Raw genomic sequence first — 19,302 nt, forward strand, 5'->3', positions numbered from 1 at the left:
CCATGGCTACCTCCCACCTCGTAATGACCCCCAGTGTCCTGTATTCATTAATGACCACTACAAATACCTCCAAACTCGTAATGCGGCCCATTGTATTTCACGTCGTTGTTGTATCCTGTATTCCTCGAGTTTTCAATAGTTTAAAAAAATCCAGTTATGTGATATCTGATGTAGCGGTCATGACGAAGGGTGCCGGTGTTTTGGACCGAAGCGATGTGGAATATCTCTATTTTTCTACAATACCCGCTATGAAAAAGTTTTAAAACTTTGTTGTCCTTCTTTTGTTTCCAAGAGTGTCCTCCAATCGTAGAGAGCGAGCGGTAGGCGGCGGCTGGAGCTTATGCACAGCTGTGGTTTGCTTGGGAATTGTCACGTGGGTCACAGCGGCTCCTGACACACCGCTCCCTGCTTGTAGCTGTTTGCTGCAACTATCAAGAGGTTTTTGCATACTAGTGGGTCCCGGCGTGTCCCCTGCACAAGGTAAGCCCGGCTGCGAGCCCCTCGTCTTCACGTGGCACTTGCTTTGGGAAAGAGACACGTCACTATGGCAGTTGTCTGGAGCAGAGCAAAAGGCATTGAGATTCTGAGGAGGAATGGATGCTGCTGCGCTCCCTTGTTTTATATTACTGGAGGAAGGCTTGTTACTTTGAGCGTGGAGTTTGCTGATGTTTTCCACAACGGTGGAACGGTGCGTTCAGCGCGGGGGTGCAAACGCATCACAGTCTGGTAAACTTCCCCTGGTTTGCGATAGACAGACTCAATGTTGAGAAATATTTTTTTTTGTATTGTTAAGTGTATGTTTATCTTTGGATTTTTTTCTGTCATAAAATCGCTTCAAATGAACGCATTTCAGTGGAAACCTGCCAAATGGTTTTCTTTCACATTCCACATATGCCCCTTTATAATGTCTCATAGTTTGGAGTATGTACTGGTACGGCTGCCTGCTTGCAAATATGTTGTAGAATCTTGGCTTCTCGAAGCAGTGCTAGTTGGTGTGAGTGGGAAGTATACAGTAAGATGTTATATTTGTAGCCTCGTCTGAGGCATTTGTGTGTGGAATAATCTCAAAGAGCATGTCTTTCTGGTCTACAGCTGTGCAGTAAGAGAGTCTAGTTTCACATTAACTCATCAGTAGTTAACACCCTTAACTTGTTACACTTATTAATTCAAAGACGGCTGTAGGGACTATCCTGGAATTTTAACTATAGACTGAAATGGCAAATGGCAGCGGTGCTCAATATATATCCCAGTAACATAAACACAACCAACACACCTGGCAAAGAAATCTATGAATCGGTTCTTGTGTAAATTCTACCTGTATTTTTAAAGGTGATGGGCAATTTGTGTTTTTAAGGCACCAACAGATTAGTTTATCTGTCACCTTATATTGCCCCCCCTGCTGCCCCAAGCAGATGGAAAGCCATGTCTCATTGTGATGGATCCCAAGCAGGGTCGGACTGGGACTAGAAATAGGCCCGGACACACACAAAAAGTGGCCCACCCCTCACTTCAAAAAAATTCGCCCTCAAACCATCATCCGTGAATCGCGTCAATTCACAACTTAACAGAAAATGCTACTTATGGGGGGTTCATGTGTCTGTTGCATGTTATGTTTTATGTAAAACGCCTGGGAAAGTGATAACCGGTCCGATAGCACAGCACTATAAAAAAAATAAAATTAGAGCTCTTGCTTTGACATTTGTGCAGAGCCTGCTGATGCAGGTTCAAATCCCGGCAGGATCAAACTCAGCCTTTCATCCTTCCGAGGTCGATAAATGAGCACCACACACCGTGGGTATTAATAAGCGGTGCTCAGATACCTGAGGGTTCGTAGCGCTATATAAATGCTAAATTATTATTATTTTATAACATTCCTTTTGTTCTTTTTAAAAAATAAAAACATCATCACTTAGTAAAATACTTATTTTGCAGAACCAGACTCAAAGCATGTCTACTCGTTGACACCAGCAATGAAAATAGAGTTGCATTTAATAAGCAGTACAGCCAAATGATGACACAATAACAACACAACTCATAAAATAACATAACGTTGCATACAGTTCTGTGACAGGGTCCACAGCTCCTGGAAATCCTGCTTCCAGCTTCATGAAAATCCTGGAAATCACTCAATCAAGAGTTCCTGCAACAATGCACTTTTATGTGCAACCAGGTCGATTATGTCCGGATTTTGCAATTGGACAAGCACATTACGCTCCACTGACATGAGCATAAAGGCTTCGAGGTTGTCCTGGCAGAGGTGGTTTCTTAGGCGGGTTTTAATATTCTTCAATTTTGAAAAACTTCTTTCACATGCTACCTGTGTGCAAGATAAGGTCAAGATGAACTTGTATGCCAAATACAATTGCCGGTAAGCACTACTAAAAAGTTCATACCTTTTTTAAAATTGCATAGCAACATATTGCACAGTTACGGCATGTATTGCATTTCTGTACTAAAGGTAGCTCTCCAAAATCTTGTAGTGCTAGATCTTCACTGTGCAGGGTTTCAAAGGCATACTCTTCTGGTAGTGTCCTCCTCAGTTTAGTCCACTTGCTTGCAAAGACTGAGAGTTCTTCCCTTAACCCCTGTAGCATTATGGAGTCATCCAGTCTTTCAAGCAAGGAGCACATATTTGTAAGAGCATTGTCGGGTAGACTTTCATTGAAATTTTTGGGATCCAGGCATGCTATATCTGCGGCAAGTGATGAGTGGGTTTTAAAACGACTAGTTAGGCTTTGAAGAATGTTGTCCATAATGGCATTATGTACAGTAACTCTAAACCGGTCTTTAGCCAAGGTGATTGGCTCATCCCTTGCATTCATTCCAGGCATCCCCTCTGGAAGTGCAGTTTCTACTCTTTTATCATAGCCTCTCTCTTCCAAGCCCACGTTTGCCCATTCTGCAAATTTTTCAGCTGCAGAATACACAGAATCAAAATTTCTTGACTGTGCAGCAAGCGCTTTTGTAGTGTCCAAGACCATTCTTTGTGCCTGTAGGATGTCCATTCCACTTGTCTGGAGGTACTTAGATATTGGAGTTGTCGAATTAAATACTCTGAGATATAACTGAGCTGTGAGCACTGTTTGGAATTTGCACAGAGATTCAGAAAAGTTTAAAGCTTGGTAACAGACGTTTGCATTGAATTTATCTGTATTTGAGCCAATATTATTGAGTGCAACAACCACATCAATGAACATTGCTTTGTTTGGGTTATTAAAGGAGCCAAAAACTTTCCGTAGTGCTGCATCCTTTGCCCACCACCTTGTTTCTCCTATTATTTGGATTGTGCGGCCTTCCACAGACAACTCACGCCACACATCCATCCTTTTGTATGACTCCCTGAAAAAAACGGCACAGGAGTTTAACAGGCCAAACAAAGCCATGGATTCATTTGATACTTGTGTCCCCTCTACAAGTACAAGATTTAATACATGTGCATAGCACCAGACATGTATTTGACCAGGGGATTCCTTACTGAGCCAGGATGTGAGACCATTGTACTGCCCCTGCATATTGGATGCACCATCGGTTGAATTCCCAATGCACTTGCGTAGGTCCAGACCATTATCTTTAATAACACTCTGCACCAACTCAAACAGCCCCTTTCCAGTAGACAAAGTGCAGTTGGTTACTGCTAGTAGGCGTTCATGTACAGTGTCAGTAACATATCTAATAATTATAGAGCACTGATCAGTAACACTCACATCTTGGGTTGAGTCTATCTGAATGGAAAATATCTCTGCTTCCTTTATTTCTTGACAGATTACCATTTTGATCAGTTTGGAAATGGCTTCAATCACATACCCAACTGTAGTCTTTGACATGAAGGTCACAGAAGCACCCCGGCCTTGCCCAGTTTTCTTTTTGGATTTGGTTTGAATGACCTCAATATGTTCCTTTAGAGGTCTGTCATATTTACTTAGGAGCAGAAGGATTTCAAGGAAGTTGCCATGATCCAGCTCTTCATTATCCAGCTCGGACATGGACTCTGATTTCCCACGAAAACTGAGCCCCCTTTTCCCAATGACTTTTACAACATCAAATACACACTCCAATATGTCTCTCCTTTTTCTGATTTGCTCACTTCGAGCTAATCTCTGTCGGTGAAAGAGTAAACCGCCTATGTCGACCCCTGAAAAGTTTAACATATATGAATCTGTGCACCTCCGGTGACCTTGGCCTGCCTCATGTTCTGCAATGCGCTGGTAAATACGCCTCCAGTTTTTCATCCCGTTGATGAAAAGACCCCTCTCTCCACGTTTAGTAAACGCTAAACAAACTGTGCAAAAAAGGGCCTTTTGTATTTCAGAGTAACTTAACCAATACCGTTTTCCCCCATCTTTCCTCCAAAAGGCTAAGCTGGCTTTGATGTGTCTATGTTTGGGAGGTTGAATTGGATGGTGCTGAAAGAAATAGGAAAGTTGATCTGGTTTTGGACGTTGAAACAAGTAGTCTGCCACCTGTAGATCATCTTTCCGTGCTCTGTGCTTCACACCCCCGTTCCCTGAGTCTTCAGTATGTTGTAAAGCAGATAAAGATTCTTCCGAATGACTAGTACCTGCCACTTCCTCTGGGGAGATGATGTTGTCTCCAATTATTTCGGGCAGACTTGATTCTGACACTTCCTCCTTGGGGGAATCTTCAATTGTTCGTGGCAGACTGGTACCACCACCGGCTGGCACTTCCTCGAGACGGACAGCCTCAATTATTTCTGGCAGACTTGTTTCTGACACTTCTTCCTTGGGGGAATCTTCACTAGTTTGTGGCAGACTGGTGCCACCACCGGCTGCCTCTTCCTCGAGATGGACAGCCTCAATTATTTCTGGAAGACTTGATTCCAACACTTCTTCCTTGGGGGAATCTTCAATTGTTTGTGGCAGACTGGTACCACCACCGGCTGGCACTTCCTCGAGACGGACAGCCTCAATTATTTCTGGCAGACTTGTTTCTGACACTTCTTCCTTGGGGGAATCTTCAATTGTTTGTGCCAGACTGGTACCACCACCGACTGCCTCTTCCTCGAGATGGACAGTCTCAATTATTTCTGGCAGACTTGATTCCGACACTTCCTCTTGGGGGGCACATTCAATGATTGCTGACGTAGTTGCTGCAGCATCTGCCTCTGTTGAGATGTCTCCAATAACTGCAGAGACTCGGGCTTCTAGTCTTCTCACATCTTGATCTCTTGTGATGGGTCCAGTGAAGAACCAGGTTTAACACTTGTACCTGAAGAAGATGGCTGGTCACCCTCATCCACTTTTCTCCCAGCAACACCACTTGACATTTTGATGGTCTGACCTGTAAACAGATCTTCAATTTCTTTGTTTTGCCGGATTTCCTCTTCAATTCACCTTTTCTTCTTTTCTCTTAGTTTTTCTGCTCCTCCCTTTCTTTTTTTTAATCCATTTCTCCCCTAAAAAATAAAATTAGCTTAATTGTGCATCAGATTCCTACCTTTATCACAGTAGGTCTAAGTAACCTGGCTGCCAGTGCCAACATCCAAAATATAATTTCAGTAAGAGGAAACAAGTGCTTGTCAGCATTTTCAGATGTGACTGTCCCCAGCCTCACCATAACCTCCCTCCCAAAAAAGAGAACAATATCCAGCTGGGTCTATAAAATGCTGAGTCCAACAGTAATCCAGTCCCATGGCATGGTAAATGAACTGGATGCATGCATCTTATTTCTCCAGGCGAGCAAGCAGTGGCCTGGACGTTGTATTATGGCATGACGTCTCAGAAAAAAATAGTAGCCAAAAAGGAAAGCTGCATTGTAATTAACTTATGAAAAACACCAAGGGTGCATGCAGCAACATACATATAGCAAGTGAATGCCTGCTGCATGCACACAAATGCACACATTTGTGTAATCATCCTACCCTCCACCCCAGTGTTTGAGAGAGGTATAATCCAGGTTTTCCTTTTGCCCTAGCATACATTAGGCCTGGATGCAAATTCACAATAACAAAACGTGGCCAGATTGAAAGAGGAGGAATAGGCTAGGAGTTCTGCCTGGTCACTGTTCTGCTTATATGTTGGACTGGAGCCTAGGGTGGCCGTGCATCTGGGGGAGACAACAGGTGTGCACAATAAAGGCTGCCAAAGTGGTTTGAGTGTGCTATACAGGACCACCTTACATTGCACTGCATTGAATATGTACAGTCACTAGTGGTTACTTACCCACAGGGATGGGCTTGCCTGGCTGGCTGTTGGTAGCTCCGCGCTAAGGCCTGACTCGAGTGGATACTTGAACAGTGACCTGCCTGCAAAAAGAAACAAGGTAAAGATGACGAAAACCCAATAAACACAGTATATAGCATATAAATACAGTGCAGGGCTTGTAACAAAGATATGATGGGCACCGAAGCATCCCCCAATAGCTAGGGGCTAAACCATAGTCTGTCACAAAAAAAGGAGTAGAGCATCCAGGTCCATAAAGGCTATATACAAATTGAGCTAAAAACAATAGAGGATGATTTGTGATGTGTTGATGTATTCCTTGTTTCATTTGGAGGATGCAAATTGCTAAAGCATTGCCAGATAGTAATGTGCTATTGCAGGGAACTGGGATTGCAGTAAACAGGTAAAGGTCATTTGAATATAAGCTCAAAACTAGACATCAACTACAAGGGCTTGTAAAAAACAATGTGTGTGAGTGAGACTTGATACAGAGTGAACACTGACTGAGGAATCTGTGCCCAGCAAAGCGCAATGCTATAGAAAGGAATGCATTGCCTACCACGGTTCTCACTGCACAAACACAGATGTTTCTACAGAATCAGTGCCATTAATGAAACACTACCTTTCACCCCTTGACAAAACAGGAAATGAACATGAAATAGCATTGTTCCTAAGTACACTATAAAAAATATGGTTATCATTTCACTAATGTGATATACATTTCATACAAGAATGGATCACCATATGTATCATTAATATCTGTGTGTATAGATTCATATTGTCAAATTACTGTGAATACAAGCAGACGTCCAAGGCCAAATGATAATATGTTATTGTATAGCACTTACGCTTAAGCTCTTTTTTATGGAACAAATATGCATACAATATCACCCAACCTGTCTTGGTACTCATTTATCGCCCTCAGGATGAAAGGCTGAGATGGCCTTGCTGGGATTCGAACCTCCAGATCACAAACACATCACAGCAGAGAGCGCTCAACCCACTAAGCTATCATATCGGCTATAGTAAAATGAGCATCTGCAGGTCTGGTGCAAATTTGGCCGCATTTCAAGCCTGTGTGGTTCTGGACCATGCTCTGTTTTGGGTGTGCTGCTTCCTGCACGCGCAATACCTAAGAGCACTCACACAGTGTGCTCGCCCTTGTGCGCAGAGTGATCAGAATCCTCAAGATAGAAAACCGGGACGGCCAACAACATAAAAGAAGGACTAACCCACTCCCCCACTAACCCAACGACCATCTTGTCACCTCGTCCGCCCCCCAATCCCACGGCTTCTCTCTGCATACACATTGTGTGGTTTTGACTTTTGATAAAAGCATGTAAACAACATGCAAGGTATATTTGAAGTAATGATGCATTCACATGTTAAATGTGTACAATCAACTTGATTATTATTGGAATTTAGTGGGAAAAGTTGAGCATCTCAACCCCTTAACTGGCAGGCATTATGTAGCAAGTCTATGCAAAAAGGACGAGCATATATTTTTTAAAAAGCATGTAAATATCAATGGGGCTGCTGCTCTGTTTGACAGGACATGCCCTGGTGTTTAGATGTTTTTCAGCCTGTCTTTGTGGCAAGCAATTAATGCACACAGGCTACATACCAATTGAATGTGGCATCACCGGAAATTATCATTTCAACTTGCCCTCTGAAAAAAGTGAGAGGAATCCTGGAAAAAGTGGGGGGTCAGCATCTGCGTCCCCACCCGCGTGCACCCTCGACTTGAGCCCTGTGGTGAGTCAGGGAGGGTGCTTGCCCCCAGCCAAACTCTGTGCTCGTCCACATACAGCACACACATGCACACAGAACATTGGACATAGGAACAGACTCGTAGCCAAAGGGAGGCACTGCAACTTGTCTTGCATTTAAAAATGGGCCTCCACTCGCTGTTATTATTAACCATAAGGGTCAAATGAATGGTGGGAACGGAACCCCCCAACCATAGAATATCACAACTGCTTACACCACCAGCCACCGAGGTGGCGGCCGCCTAAAAGGATGCACAGGGCTTTTTAACATTTCTGGGTGAACCCCCGTTCCTTTAAGGAACGGGGGTTCACCCAGAATCTTAAAAGCCTTGATTGGTCCGGCATCGAAACACCTGAAGCCCACGTCGTTATGTCATCATAAATCACCACAGAGTCCACTGGCTTCGAGGAGTGGTAGGTGGTGGCACAGTGATTTATGGTGCTGGACAGCCAACCACACTAAGAACCTGCAGCGTCCGGGGAGGGGCATGTATGCACCCGTACAGCTTCACCACCAGAGAGAGCTGGGTCAAGCCCCCAGCCCCGCACGCACACCCACATACTCCTAAGAATTGAAACGAGGGCCCACAAACGGGGGAGCAGAACTGAGGGCTTAGCCCCCCAGGCACCAGCAGCAACAGGCTCGGACTGTCCTACAGGATAATAGGGCAATGCCGAAACCAAACACGCAAAATGCTGTTGGTGTGTGTGCCCGTTTTTTGGGAGTCACTCAAAGGGGGCCAGTTTGATGAGTTACTTCTGTGTTTTCCATTGTTATGGAATAATAAATGTTCCTTAAATTGCACTATTTGCATCACATTTTATCAGAAAACTCCCCCTGGCCTTGGGCACTATTCAAACAGTGCCACAAAAGGAACGCATTGCCATTTCCAGCTCTGGACACCTTTTCATTGGTGCCTGAGACAATGCTATGCCCCATTTCGAGCCTGCCCACTCAGCACCCATCTACAAGAGAGTTAGCTCAGTCATGGACTGGGCTCCTCCACTCCAAGCCTTATAACACCCCCCGCAACTATAAAGAAAGAGGAGGCAAGGTTGCAGGCCCCCCCACACACTACACAAGTCAAGAAGTTGAAAGAGAGAGAGGCGGTGGGACAAGGAGGCAAAGACTGCACAGTGACCTACAAAAAGAAAGAAAGGAGGGATCAGGGAAACCAGTCAGTCTGTACAAACACCGGCCCTCACCTGGGTGCCCCCGGCGGTCCCATTCTCTGCTCTTGTCTCCGCAGATGATTTTGTGACTCAGTTCAAGGGCGAGTGCTTCTATCTGAGCGGTTGGGAGCGGGTGCGCTTTGTTCAGTGCTGCGCTGGTCCTACAACCAGCAGCAGGTCGTGCACTGACATCGACAGGGGAAGGCTGTAATGCCACATCAGAAAGAGTCCCGCACGGCCCACGCCAGGGCAGGGACACACGAAACACGTGTATGACGAGGCGTTCTGTAGCGGCCACTCGAATGCACCAGAGGTGGCGTGCCCCCCTACCCCAGATGAGTGTGGAATGGGAGGGGCATGGAAAAAAATGAGAGTAATCTTTCACTAATCAGCCTGGGTGGTGGGTGTCGGCCTCCGTGTGATACCATCTGCTCACCCCTCCAAGCCCCCCAGCAGCGATACATACACTGGAGGCAGCACTAGAATCTGCCCCATGGTGGCTGCCTGGCACGGTACACATTGCGTCAGTGCCCCTCACCCCACCCCCACTTTCATATCCCACGGGCAGAGTGCACGCACGGGATACGCAGTGATTAAGGACGTTTTGCAAATTGTGCCTCTAAAAACATGTTTTTTTCAGATTACAATTTTAGAACCTTTTCACCCCCACCTAAGCTAAAAATACAGATAAAACGAATGCATACGTACCCCCCCCTCAAAAATAAGAAACTGCACAAAATGTCCATTAAAAGGACCACAACAAACTAGCCAAGCTCTCCTGGTGAAGGCTCTGTTTATGGCATCAATGATTTTACAAGAATAATCATAAAACTTTTCCTGAACATGAAAAATATGTTACGTTATGTTATGTTACTTTGAATTTATATAGCGCCTTATGTACCATTGGTATGGTCTGAAGGCGCTGGTAGGTTGAACGCCCTTGGGAACCGAAGTTCAAGTCAGTAGAGAGAGTAGAGAGAGAGTCAAAGGTGCGTGTGAGCACCGGATATGTGTGCAGCTGGTGTGGCATTCGTGAAATAGCTGCTTCTTAGCGGTAGGTGTGGTGGTTGAGAGGTCAATGGTATGTGTTCGTTCTGGCAGGATTTATCCAGACCGATTGTGGCTGCGTTGGGCCTGAGGAGAACGCCTGGCTGGGGGGTGTGCAACCAGCAGTGTTTAGTTAGAGTGATGGGGGGTTTGAGGCAGATGTTGGTATGAGAACAGTTATACCGAATGGTGTCATAGTATCGCTGTGTTCTATTTGAGTGGTGGTGTAAAGAAGAGAGTAAGCGTGGAGAAGTGAATATGGTGGTTTACTGTAGGTGCTTGAGATTGCATCCACTCCAATAGTTCTATCAACTTCATCCTTTCCATGTACTCCGACTGTTCCGTGCATTACGACCATTTCAAACACTCAGACCGTTCCTTTCAAAGCTCTTTCAGATGTTCCATGCCTTCCAAACCATTCCATGTACATCATGCCATTCTGTGCACTCCAACCCGTTCCATGCACTCCCATCCGTTCCATGCACTCCCATCCGTTCCATGCACTCCCATCCGTTCTATGCACTCCCATCCGTTCCATGTCCTTCAACCATTTTATGCACTCCACCATTTTATGCACTACTCCTTTCATTCGTTCTACCCACGTTATCCTTTCTTCATTCATCATCCATACACATACATCATCTTCACACTGCTCGTTTCATTCGTTCTACCCATATTATCCTTACTCCAAGCATCATCCATCCACATGCGTCATCTTCACAAGTTCCATTCACTTAACTAATTGCAACCATTTCACTCGTTCTATGCACTTCATTAGTTCCACCCACTTCGCCGGTTCCAAGCACATCACCCGTTCATTCACCTACTTCATCCGTTCTACCATTTCACCTGTTCCACCCACTTCACCCATTCTACATCAGTTCATCCGTTCCATCCTCATACTTCACCCGTTCCATCGACATACTTCACCCGTTCCATCCACATACTTCATCTGTTCCAACCACATACTTCACCCGTTCCATCCACATACTCACCCGATATAGGGCATCCACTTCACCCGCTCACCCGATATAGGGCAGACTTTCTAGACTTTGGCACATTGACGTTATTGGGGACACTGTCAAATCCCGTTATGCCAGAGTGTTGTTGTTATATACACTTCTAGAATCAACTTTGTACCTAGAGGATATTAGGCACACTTCTAAAATCAGCCAAGGCACGCTAAAAGGCACACTTCTAAGGACAACCAGGGCATGCTATCAGGCACACTTCTAAATTCAACTAAGGCACGCTATTAGGCACACTTCTAACTTCCACTTTGCACAAAGAGGATAATAGGCACACTTCTATATTCAGCTTTGCAGAAAGAGGATAATAGGCAAACAAAACATCTTTGCAATGGGGGTGATGTTATTCAACCAAATTTAAAATTGCACAGTGAGGATATTCAACTAAGGCGCGCTAATGGATACACTTCTAAGGTATACCAAGGGCACGCTATCAGGCACACTTCTAAATTCAACCAGGCCACGCTATTAGGCACCCTTCTAAAATTCAGCTTTGCACAGAGAGGATATTAGGCAACCCAATTCAACTCTGTACAGAGAAGATATCAGGCACACTTCTAAATTCAACCAGGGCGCGTTATTTGGCACACTTCTAAAATCAGGCAAGGCACATTAATAGGCACACTACTAAATTCAAATTTGCACAGGGAGGATATTAGGCACGCTTCTAAATTTAGCCAAGGCACGCTCATAGGCACACTTCTAAATTCAACATTGCACAGAGAGGGTATTAGGCACACTTCTAGATTCAACTTTGCACAGAGAGGATAAAAGGCACACTTCTAGATTCAACTTTGCACAGAGAGGATATTAGGCACACTTCAAAATTCAACTTTGCACAGAGAGGATATTAGGCACACTTCAAAACTCAATGAGGGTACGCTATAAGGCACACTTCTAAAGTCAACCAGGGCACGTTAATAGGCACACTTCTAAAGTCAACCAGGGCATGTTAATATGCACACTTCAGTCATGATTTTTACAATAGATGGTAATGTATATGCAATTATTTTCTCCATCTGCTTAACATGGACTCCGAAATGTCTCAAAACTCAATGATGGCAAAATAAACACAACTTCACCCCTCACATTATATATGGGGTGTGGGAGTGTGGGGGGGTGGGGCGCTGGGGCGCGCAAGGTTTGTGGAATTGTGGTGCATCTTAATCTTACCTGAGCACGGCCTGGCTCCTCAGTATGCTGAACTTCGACTGTCTGACGCTCTGTCTCTCGTAGTGGTGACTCGAGTCGTCTTCTCTCTCTTCTCGACTTCTTCTCAGGGCAGGCAGGCTGGGCCGCTGCTGGTCGCCGGGACTGGAGTGTCTCAGGTGTCAGGACAGGTCAGGTGGTAACCACTGTGTGTAGTCGTGGAGTGACTGTGGACTCACTCGTCTTCTCGTGGGGTGCCTGCGTGGCTCCTGGCGCTGCCTGCTGCCAGCTGCCGACGCGTGACACACGATAACTGAACTGGCCAAAATCATCATGCCCAGGGACGGAGGAGAGACCCAACTTATGCTCTAGGCTCTCTCTAGTCACGTGGTTGCCGGAGACACAGAGTCTGGGTCTGAGTGGGCGGCCTGAGTGACTCTGAGCCACATCCATATTCCCAGGGCCCGGCATGGCAGCCCCCCAGGCACAACACAGTTGCAGTTTCAACTTTACACAAAGGGCTACTTGCCTACTTCCTGACTTGAAAGCAAGCAACTTGTTTATAAGGTGCCGGTCGGGGAGGCCGCCAGACTGTGTGCAGTGCCCCGGGGCCCAGGTCCAGCCCCCTGGCCCAGCCCTGGCGGCAGGAGGAGGCCACAGGCCTGCTAAATGCTAATTTCATTAGCATTTCAGAGCGAGCCAGGGGCGGCCCTGGCCCAAGGCGAGTGAGCACCACTACACCCATGGCTGGCACGGTGCATCTGCATGATGCATTCGCATGTGTATGTCATGCAAATTAGCAAATTAATGCTGCTTTATCAAATCATCAAAGCAAGGTAACAACGTGTGTGTGTTACCTTGCTTTGATGATGCGTGACAGCCTTCCCGAACCCTACCCGCCCCCTGCTGCAGTCAGACAATCGGTGTCAGTTTCCTTTCCACGCTGCGCCTGCTACTAGCGAGGGCGAGGCAGCAGCAGCAGCCAGCCTGGCCCAGGCCCTGAGTCACGCGGCCTGTGCTCAGTCCGTGTGGTGTGTGGCACTGGCACACTCTGACACACGCACGCAGCGCCACGGCACTGCCACACAGTGTAGTATACATTATTTATTAAACAAAAAAAAACGGCCCAGCGTGGCTTCACGAAAAACCGGCCCCCCAGGTCCTCAAAGTGCATCGGCCACTGGCCGATCGGCCGATGCGGCCAGTCCAACCCTGATCCCAAGCTCATAATAGTGCCTGTCAATATGTTCTACGAGGTGTAGTGGTATGTGTTGTTTTAATTCGAAGCTGCACAAGCAAGGCTTTTCCAACAGTAGCATGCATGCCATGCATTTTGACACTGATTTGGTATTTTTAAGTGCTGCACAATGGTGGTGTCAGACCGTAAATGTCACAGAATGCCTTCTCTGAGGGCAGAATAGAGGAGCTTGATTTTTAGTAACAAAAGGATGCATGTAGTCAATGAAAGTGAGGTATGTTAGTCATCCAACCACCCTTTCATAATGCTCCATGGTAAAAAGCATAGTGCACACATTATTTCTGCTAAGCCTGTTTACTGACGCCTCTCAGCTGGGACATGTGCATTCCTGCGAGGAACTGTAGGGACCAAAGGTCCAGCCGCCAGAATCTGCTTTTAACCGCGGCTGATCCTGCATCTAAATTACATTGTATTTGATTTTGAATATTTGTAATGCGCCCAAATCAGACGTAAACGTATAAAGGCACAGTTGGAACAACACACATATAGCACAAGAATAATAAGAGGATGAGAAGTCACCAGGTAAGCTATTCTATTACTATTTAAATAGGAAGGCTTTTAGGGCCTTCCGAAACTGGGCAAATGTCTGACAGTCCATAATCTGCTGCGGTAAACTGTTCCAGAATCTGGGGCTGAAGAGCGCAAATCTTCTGTCTCCTCTAGTAACAAATACTGAGTGGGGGCTGCTCAACAGCAGCTGGTCCCTGGACCTGAGTGTCCTATGAGGACAGATTTTAGTGCTTGGGTATTCCGGGGCCAGTCCCTTTTATGCACTTAAAAAATCAGGCATGGCACCTTACTTTTTTTTTTTATTGGCTATTCCTATGTCCCGTCCCCTTTCCTCCATACTTAAGGGATATCTCTCCGTCCTGTGGGACGGGACCGGAGCACTTTGTAAAAAGCATCCAAAAATGTTTCCTAAAATTTGTCCTTCCTCTCTTTCTTGCGCGAGGCCTGGCACGCGGCTGTACCCCGCCTACCTTGGCTCCGTCACACGCATTGCCTATCAGTCCTTTTCTCTGCTTGTTCGGGACTGGATGCACTTGCATCCTCGGAAGAGTTTCTTCCCTTTTTTCATCTCTGGCTCTAGCTAGCGATCGTGTGCTGGTCTTTCTATGTCGTTCAACCTAGATTTTCCATATTGTTCATTGTGTCACCGTCGTTTCGCGAGGGCGGATCCCCATCCTCTTTGTTTAGAGTGCTTGTGTCCGGATCACCGTTGGGACTCCTGTTTTTACTGCGACTCCCTTTCGGTCCGGGCACTTCAACGTCGGTTGGAGCGGTGGGAGGAGGTGTTCCGACGAACTCCTCCTTTGCATTTTCAGGCGAAGAAGAAACGGATTGATAAGTTCTTTACCTTTCAGAGCACCCCGGCCGGGGGATACCTTTCCGGGTTCCTCTCGGGCTGGGAGGGTCTTTGATCGCTCTGCCACCGGGGTTCGCCCTGAGGTGCCCGTTGGGCCTAATAATTGTACCAGAGTTTTCTCAGAGGGTCTCCGTAAGGAGCCTGTAGATACCGGAGTGCGCTCCGAGGCCCCTCCTGTGCGGTCTGTTTGTAGACCCAGTTCTACTGAGTCATGGGGTACCGTAGCTCGCTCTGAGGCCGTTCTATCCCTCAAAAATAAGACCAGGGTGCGCCCCAAGGCCTCCTGTGCGGTCTGTTTGTAGACCCAGTTCTACTGAGTCATGGGGTATCGTAGCTCGCTCCGAGGCCGTTCTGTCCCTCAAAAATAAGACCGGGGTGCGCCCCAAGGCCTTGGGTGGGCTTGCTGTTACCGAACGGATGTTTGAGGCCCGTGCAGATAAGGCTGTTACCGGACCTGGGTCCGAGGTCCCTCGTTCAGAGGCTAAAGCTACCAGCAGTTCTGAGAGGCTTGATAAGGCCTTGTTGGTGTTACACATAGGCACCGAGTGGCTTTGCTCGGTTTACGGCGCTCCCGACTTCAAAGAGGTTGGGTGTCCTTTCTTGCTTCCCCGTTCTGGAGACGCTGGCGGTTGTCAGGGAAACCACGCCACTGGAGCAAGCATGTCCCTAATCAGCTGACTCTGACGCTCCTTCGGCCAAATAATAACACACGTCGTGCAAGACACGGTGCTTCTAATTAGCGTTGCTATTCTTGCCATCGTTCGTGTGTACTCTCTTGGATGATTCTTGTACCTGACCCCGGACTTGTTATCGGACTTGCATCTCGCGCGCCCCTTGTCTGCCTTTGGAATTGCCGGCTGTTGACTCGACTTCGGAACGCCTCCGGACCTGCCTTTGTATTATCCTTTACGGCCAGTTTTTCTCCTTCTTGCAAGTTTACCTGAAGCCCGACCTCGTAACGCTTTCTGACCTGCCTGTTGTCTGGCCCTTATTTGACTACGTCTCTCCTTCCCGCTGGTTGTGCATTACGTTACACTTGTTGATCCGGTTTTTCTGTTTACAATTCAAGCATTGGCCGGATTACCGCTTCCTCTGTTTCCTGATTACGGTTCTTACTAATTACGGTAAGATATTTTCAGCCATTGTGACTTGTCTTCTTAACATACTGCATGCAGTCTTCTGTGAATAGACTTTGTGGATACCTCATTGTGCAAGCTGGACCTCTGCTGATTCCTTGCACCATCCCGAATCTAGTTGCGACCCTCGTGCTGTTCGGGAAGCTACCCTCTACTAACCTTCCCTGTTTATTATTTTATACCTCCGTTGTGTTCTCTTTGGACCTCCTTTCATCCATAAGGGGTTAAGACCTTCTCCTTACTTTTCTATCAATATTAACCACCTAAATGGAACTTCCAACTTCAGCCTTTTCTTTTCTTTCTTTTCTTTAGAATTCCTCCTAAACTAATAGCTGCCAAACCTCTTTGAGGTACTCGCTCACATCCTAGATTTCCATCAATCCCTTTATGTTCTGATTTATTGCCTCTAATCTGTACCTTGTGTTTTTTTGCAGCTTGGTGTGGCAGTGTGGTTTCTCCCCGGTCTTTTGGGTAATACACAAACCTGCCTGTTCTATTATTACACAGTCAAGGGGGTCCATTATCTTAAAGAGCCGCCTCAAGAGAGGCAGTCCGGTCTGAGGGGTCCTTTTCTGGACTATACTTAGCAGTGACAGAAGGTTCCGGTCCATTTGGTGTTCCTTCCTCTTAAAGCCCCGGCCAGTCCTACAGGTGGTGAGTAACAGTCGGTGAAAGCTATTTCTCACCGTTCCCGCTCTTGCAGTGACACCAGACCTTTTGAGGGGGCAAAGAAGCAAAGTTCTTCTTTTACCGGCAGTGCCGAGGTCCTTCCTTCGAAGGCAAATTTGGCAGTTGGTGTGTCGCAAAAACATTCCAGGCCTCACAGTACCGGCTCTGCCGAAGTCCCTTGTGTTAGGGCTAAAGTTAAGACCCCTGATCCATCTGGGGCATTTACGCTGTCTCCCTTGGAGCGTACCGGCCTGTTCTTGCAGAAGGACATTCTGGCCGAGGTATGCATAGTCTGGGAAAAGCCACACTCTGGACTTTTTGTCAGTAAGAAAATTGACGCTAGATACAGGCTGCATTCTTTGGAATAGGTGGCCCTGTCATCTTGTCCGGCCCCCTCCTCCACAGTGGTGGCTGCGGCCACTTTGCAGTCCAGGCCTGCAGCATCCTCTTCCACGACAGCTACTCAGGTTCTGGGAAAGGAGGACAAGCTCCTCGATTCCCTCGGGAGGAAAATCTTCGCCAACTCGGCTTTGCAGCTCAGGCAGGCCAACTCTGAATTGATATTAGCGGGAGCTAACATGCGGATGTGGAAAGGTCTGTCGGAGTTTGAGGAGTTTATCCCGGTCGAGAAGCTTGAAGACTTTAGAGGAGGCCTTTCCGACGCCAGGGTCTTGGCCCAGCATCTCCTGGAGGTTGCGGCTCATCATGTAGACACCTCGGCTCGGGGCCTTATGCTGGGGGTTGATACCTCATGGCAGGCGTGGCTGCACGCAACTACATTTTCGAAAGAAGTGCAGGACAAGGTGCTGGACCTTCCGTTCGATGGGAGGGAGCTCATTCATGCTACAACAGATGTAGAGCTCACCAAGACGAAGGATAGCACTCAGACAGCTAAATCCTTGTCTGCCCTGGTTAAGGCTCATTTCAAAACCCAGAAACCGTTGTCGCAAAGTCGACCTTCCTCTGGCTTCTTTAGGGGCTTCATCGAACGCAAGTCTCGCAGAGTGGATACCCCTGCGGGGAATAACTGCTGTAGGCAACAACGGATGTGGTTTTTCTCCCGTTCCTCAGCCTCCTCCTCAGGTTCAGGTGGCACCGCCACCGATAAACCTGCTAAATGAGGGTTTTCCGCGCTCGCACGCGACCCCGGTGGGAAGACGCATTGCGTCTCACTGGGAGGCGTGGCAGGCCATCACAGAAGACAGATTGGTCTTGTCAGTTGCTCGAGCGGATTTCCGCTTACCTCTACCCCCTAACCCACCCCTCAACCCTCCTTTTCAGCTGTCGGGCTCGCCCTCCCTCAAAGCCGAGGTTCAAAAACTTCTGGACCTCAGAGCTGTGGAACCCGTTCCCCTTGGGGAGCGAGGGGAGGGCTTTTACTCCCAGCTGTTTACGGTGCCCAAACCCAACCAGGCTGGCCTGCGCACCATCCTAGACCTTTCCCAGTTCAATCTTTTCCTACCCCAAGAGAAATTCAAGATGATCACGCCCGACCAGATACGGTCCTTCTTGCAGATGGGCGATTGGCTCAGCGTCGTGGATCTTCAGGATGCGTACATGCATATCCTGATTTGGAACCCACACAGGAGATATCTCCGCTTCTCTTTGGGAGAGGAGCACTTCCAGCTTCGAGTGCTTCCTTTTGGCCTCAGCTCGGCGCCTCGTGTCTTCACGAAGCTGATGTCGGTGATTGCAGCCTATCTTCGTCTCCAGGGTATCCATATTTGGACGACTGCCTCTTACGCAGCCTTGTCCGCTGACAGCAGCGGGCAATCTCCAGTCTCTCCTTCAGCTCCTGTTCCATCTTGGGCTGTCGGTGAACTGGCGGAAATCTTCCATAACGGTCTCGCAGGACCTGATTTTCCTAGGTTTTCGCTGGAACACGATCGACTGCAGAGTGTACCTGACCGGGGACAAAATGGCAGATCTGTTAGCCACGTGTCAGATGTTTGCGCAGTCGGAGAGCATGTTGGCCTGGTGGTTCCAGAGGCTTCTGGGCCTCATGGCCTCGTGCGTGCTGGCTCTTCCTCTTGCTCATCTCAAGATGAGACGGACCCAGATGGCTCTTCGGAGTTCCTGGCGTCAGGCTGTGGACCCGGATTACAAGCTGATAATGATTCCGGATTCCATGAGAGTGGACCTGGATTGGTGGTCATCTCTCAGCAACCTGTCGGTGGGTGCGGGGTTTCAGGACCCAGCCCCCCACGGTGACGATCACGACTGACTCCTCCCTTCTGGGATGGGGTGCAACGTTAGATCTTCTTCAGGTCTCGGACCTCTGGTCGCCTCAGAACAAGCTCCTGCACATAAATCATTTGGAGCTTCTGGTGATCTTCCTAGCGCTCAGGGCATTCAGACCACTCATTGCCAACAAGGTGGTCCGCATACGCACGGACAATGTGGTGTCAATGTTTTACATCAACATGCAAGGGGGAACAAAGTCTACGCCCCCCCCCCCCAATACCCCCCTCGTGAACCTGTCCATCCAGATATGGGAGTGGGCCATGCTTCATGGTGTCTGGCTGCTT

At 47.5% G+C, this 19,302-nt stretch overlaps 1 protein-coding gene across 1 annotated transcript in view; it reads left to right on the forward strand.

The window, feature by feature from the left end:
* Positions 1 to 345: 345 nt before the first annotated feature.
* SNX8 (sorting nexin 8) overlaps positions 346 to 19,302 on the forward strand; it is a 947,621-nt gene continuing 928,664 nt past the window's right edge. The window contains exon 1 of the mRNA XM_069647618.1: positions 346 to 480. The gene's annotated coding sequence lies outside the window, so the exon portion shown is untranslated. The remainder of the gene's footprint in view (positions 481 to 19,302) is intronic.

This window comes from Ambystoma mexicanum, chromosome 2q (genome assembly GCF_040938575.1).
Source record: "Ambystoma mexicanum isolate Mex_15411 chromosome 2q, UKY_AmexF1_1, whole genome shotgun sequence".
Lineage (NCBI taxonomy): Eukaryota > Metazoa > Chordata > Amphibia > Caudata > Ambystomatidae > Ambystoma > Ambystoma mexicanum.